This window comes from Arachis stenosperma, chromosome 5, assembly GCF_014773155.1.
Source record: "Arachis stenosperma cultivar V10309 chromosome 5, arast.V10309.gnm1.PFL2, whole genome shotgun sequence".
In the NCBI taxonomy this organism is placed as follows: Eukaryota; Viridiplantae; Streptophyta; class Magnoliopsida; order Fabales; family Fabaceae; genus Arachis; species Arachis stenosperma.
The window spans coordinates 138,301,481-138,306,688 of record NC_080381.1 but is presented as its reverse complement, the minus strand read 5'-3'; the positions used below and the strand labels follow the sequence as shown (position 1 = coordinate 138,306,688).

General features: G+C 30.6%; 1 long non-coding RNA gene across 1 annotated transcript; it reads left to right on the top strand.

Moving 5' to 3' along the window:
* The first annotated feature begins 1,551 nt into the window (after positions 1-1,551).
* LOC130982110 (uncharacterized) lies at positions 1,552-3,711 on the top strand. The gene is made up of 3 exons (XR_009087084.1): positions 1,552-1,970; positions 2,170-2,228; positions 3,455-3,711. It is a non-coding gene; the product is annotated as an uncharacterized LOC130982110 (long non-coding RNA).
* Positions 3,712-5,208: the final 1,497 nt, after the last annotated feature.

Sequence of the window (5,208 nt, the reverse complement as noted above, 5' to 3'; positions counted from 1 at the left end):
TTGTTCTCTTAGATAATTATAGACAACCATTTTTTATGGTGTTACTGTTGAATTCAACTTTTCGTTATTTCATAGCAACAAACTAAAACTGTTCTCTTTGACTAGTTTAAAGAACGTTTTATAACTGTTACCATGGTTTAGTTTTAAGCAACAATTTTTTATTGTTGTCTAAATAATTGCACAAAAGAAACTGCATAAAAACCATGGCCAAAATGCTACACTTTAAAACCGTTCTATTAGATGGTTTTAGACAATAATTTTTACGGTGTTACTGTTCAGGTTCAATTTTTCATTACGTTATAGCAACAAAATAAAATCGTTCTCTTTGATTATTTTAAAGAACGATTTTATAACCATTACAACAATTTTTTATCAAACAACAATTTTCTAATATCATTTAAATAATTACACAAATTAAAAGATACATATAAAAATAATTATAAATAATCATACAATTTTAAACAATTTTCTTTATAAATACTAAATTTATAGAACACTCAAAAATTATTGTTATAAACATATAATAAATATTATTTATAAAAAAATAAATTTATAACAAATATTATATATTTTTTATTTCATTCTCACTCTAAAATTTAACATAATATTTTTTTAACATTTTAAAAAAATTTCAATAACCTCCCTTCAAAACAAAATACAAAATTGATCTTTTAATATTTATTAAATTATTATTAATTTTAAATAAGAGTAATTACTTAAGCCTAATTTATAAATTGAGAAATAAATATTTTTTATGTATTTCTAAAATAATTTTATAATATTTTGTAATAAAAGATGAAGTTGTTACAAAAATTTAAAATTTTTATAACAAAAAATTAATTTATCACAAAATTTAATATTATTTATTTCAAGTTATTTGTTTATCACAAAATACAAGTATTTTTTGTAACTAAAAAAAATTATTTTAAAATGTTCAAATTTTTAAGGATAAAAAAATTTGTTTATATGGTTTTTTTTGTTGGATAATTTTATTTGATTTCAAAAATTTAATTTTTTAAATATTTTTTATATTCATTAATTTTTTTTATAAAAAGTTAAAACTTAATTAATTAATTTTTAAAAAGTATAGATATTATTTTATATTTTTTAAAAAAATTAATATATAATTCTTATTAATTATCAAATTTTAAATGTTAACTAAAAATTAATTTTGAAACTTACAAAAATTTAATTGTTAAACATAAATAAAAATTGTTAAATGTAAAAAAAGGGTATAAGTAAAAAACCTAAGCCTCACTTTCACTCCTTTTTCACTCTTTGCGCCTCCACTCCTTTTTCACCCTCTCTGCGTCTCTATATAACACTCCGATTCTTCATTGAATTATTCTCAGAAATTCTGTGATAAGAAATTCATTAAATATATAAACCATCTCATCATAAAATAATACGGTACATTTAGACTTGATAAGTGAAAAAATTTAATACACCATAAGAAATAAGAACGTGTCCTAAGTTAAAACCGTATCAAACCACTCTTTTTCCTTCTCACGGTTCAACCGAACCATACTCCCTTTAACTAAACCAAACAAAAGGAAACCCTGATTAAAACTCAGTCTCTCTTCTTCTCTCACAACCGAACGGCGCTTCAAAGGGAACCATAGTCATCTCTTCAAGCATTCAATGCTGTGGTGTGGTGTTACAAGAGGAGGAAGCCACGAAGCTTTCTGCACCAGCTCACCTCTTCCCTACCTCCTATAGTATATATGGATGAACGAACCAAGCCTCTCAATTCTCCTGGAAACAACAGAAATGCACGACAAGAAGAGAAGAAAGGAAACAAGAGTGGCGGCCAAGGAGAAGAAGGAGGAAAACCCAGGCAGAATCATGATCATTTTCGTGCATCACCATCAGGGAAGAAGAGAAGGACAGCCATGGAAGTTGCTACCCGAAGCCAGAGGAGGAGCTCTACGCCGTTTCCTTTTTTATTTCCTTAACGTTCTTCTTGCTGGGTAAGAACCAGTAGCTTCTGTATTCTTCTGTTCTTTCCCAATTCGAAAGTTCCATCCTTATTAAGCTTCAATTTCTTTAATTAATGGCTAAACCAATCAAGCTCAGTCCATCACAAGAGTAAGAATCCTTCTCTTGCTCTATATGAAGCTAGGTCATTTGGCCCTATAAATTAACAATTTCTTTAATTATGATTGTTAGGGTTTTTGATTTAAGATAAGCAAAGGACAAAATTTAGTTTGTGAAATTCTCAGAGTAAGGTAAGGGTTAGGAACAAAATTAGTTTAGTGCTATGTGCAATGAACTGTTATGATAATTGATGATAATGATTGTGTGTATTCTGAAGTTGTATTTGCTATTAGTATTTGTTGATGATGATTTTGTGTATGGAATGTTGATATGGTTGCTGGAAATCTAGTTGATGAACTATAACTCGAGATATGTTATTATAGATGAGATTCTGAAAAAGTGATGTTGCGACAATATGGTTACATTATACCTATTGTATGAAATTTTGATATATTGAATTAAGAATTCTTGGGCTATGTTAAGAGTTGAGACTAGTATGCATGACTATATAATCTTGGAATTTATGAGTCACAAGTAGGAAAACAAATTTGTGATTTGAGAAGTAAACATCTATGCTGCAGAATTTGAAATAAAATCTGGAAGCAATCTAGATGTAATTTTTGGTCTAAATTATTTTTCTAATAAACTTCAAGAAGTAAAGATTTCTCCATAAAAATTTCAAGGAATTTGGCCAAGTGGTTTGAGAGATATGAATTTTTAAAATTTAGTAGTTGTTGCAGAATTTTCTGGTCTTCTGGTTCTACAGTGTCAATTTCCAGCCACTAGAACGTTTGATTTATTTGACATTTTGAGTTTCTACCAAAGGTATTTTGAAGTTCTGTAAGTCTATTTTGATTGAGTATAAATTTCATGTCCATAGCTATTTTGTAAAGTTAAGTAAGTCGCTTGGAAGCTGGGCTGCTTGCTGGAAATTCAGAACCGATTTATAAAATTAGGGCAGCACTTTCAATTGACAATTAATTAATCAAATGAAGTGCTATGAATCTGAAACTTTTTTATTCTAAAACTTAGGGGTGTTGAGTTTATCCTCACCAAAATTTAGAAGCAACGGATTAGAATTTGAATTTATTATGGATTTTGCAAAAACAGAGCTGCCTGCTATTTTCTAAATCTTTATGAGTACAGCAGCAGATTTTCAAAATTTGTTATCAAACTCAATTCTAATCTAAATGCAGTAAAAATTCAACTTAAATTAAAAGATCATGTCCAAATTTGACAAAAATATATGAAATTAGTCAAATATAAATGTGAGAGTTTATGGCAGAGAGCAAAAAGTTAACTTGTGATGCCAGTATAATGAGTTATTCTTTCTTTTCCAATTTTCTGTTGTTGAACGTAATCAAACTTGTCTCTTTTCAAATTTTACTGACTGTTTGTGTGTACACTTCTTTTATAGGTTGATAAAGCTATAGAGGATATACAAAAGGATGAAGGCAGGGATACAAAGGGAAGGAAGGCAAGCATGTGTACTCATTTGTTATTTTTGTTTCCACACATGTCGGAATTGTGGATTTGATTTAGCAACAAAATTTGAGAAAATGATTTGTATTATTTAATATCAATTTGTAAACAACTTTGAGAAAATGATTCAAATAGTTAAGGTTATTTATTGATACTAAATTAAGAAATTAGTTGGAACTAATTTCAATGAAATATGAGAAAATTATTGTAAATAAAGAATTATATAATTACAAAAAATCGTTGTCAAAAGTCACAAAAGATAATGGTATTAAAATCGTTGTCAAAGGCAGCTACAAAATAACAATGGTATTAAAATCATTGCAAAAAAAAAAATCAAAGACAACGCTTTTAAACTGTTGTCTTTGTGAATAATAAAACTACAACAGTTTAAAACCGTTATCTATCCAGTTATGGTTTTAAACCATTATGTCATGCAAGAGCGATTTTAAATCGTTGTCTATCCAGTAACCGTTCTAAATTGTTTTTTAAAAATTATTGTCAAAACTGTTCTAAATTGTTTTTTAAAAATTATTGTCAAAACTGTTGTCTATGTCAGTAACTATGGCAATAGTTTTTTGGTTGCCATTCTTTAGATTAAAAATCGTTGCCTACATATACTACAGGTCAAAAATTGTTACCAAAACATTGCCTAAAGTTTTAGGAACGATTTTCTGATCTATGGTAACGATTTTTAACTATTGCGAAAATCTTTATTTGTTGTAATCACACAACCATGCAATCCTAATAGATTCAATTGTAAAGAGTTAAAGTAAACACAATTAATGATACATGTGACAGGTATATATGCATCCGCAACTATCCCATCACCAATATCATCATCATCGTTCTCATCAGTGATGTCATCGTCATCATTAGCATCTCTCTCCCTCCTCTTTCTTCCTCTCTCTCTTCTTCTCCTCTTTCTCTCCCTTCTCTCTCTCTCTTTTCCCTTTCTTTCTTCTCTTTCTCTCTTTGTCTCTCTCTCCTATTTGTCTCCTTCCTTCTCTCTCCTCCTATCCTCTCTCTCCCTTCTCTCTCTCTCTCCTTTTCCTCTCTCTCCTTTCCCTCCCCTCTCTCCCTCTCTCTCTCCTTTTCCCCGTCTCCCTCTCCTTTCCTTCTCCTCTCTCTCTCTCCCTCCCCACTTTCCTCTCTCTTTCTCTCTCTCCCTCCTTTTCCTCTCTCTCTCTCTCCCCTCTCCTTCTCCCTCTCCTTCTTCTCTCTCCTCTCCTCTCTCTTCCTCTCTCTCCCCTTTTTTTCTCTCTCTCCTCTCCCTTTTCTTCTCCTTCCTCTCTCTCCTTCTTCTCTTTCTCTCCTTTCTTTCTCTCTTTTCTCTTTCTCTCTCAGCCTTCTCTCATTTTATATCCCTCTTCTCTTTCTCCCTCTCTTTTCTCCAAAATAAGAGAGAAAAAGAGATAGAAAGAGAAGAGAAAAAAAGAGAGGAGGAGTAGAGATAGGAAAAGAGGAGAGAGAAAGAGAAAGAAGAGAGGAGAAAAAAGAGCGCAAGAAGAGAGAAAGAGGAAGAGAGAGAGAAATTGAGAGAGATAGAGAAAATGAGAGAAGGAGAGATGGAGGAAGAGAGAGAGAGGAGGGGAAGAGGGAGAGGGAGAGAGAGATAGAGAGGAAGAGGGATAGGGGAGAGAGAGAAAAATGAGAGAAAGGGATAGAGAGGGAGAAAAGGGAGAGAGAAAG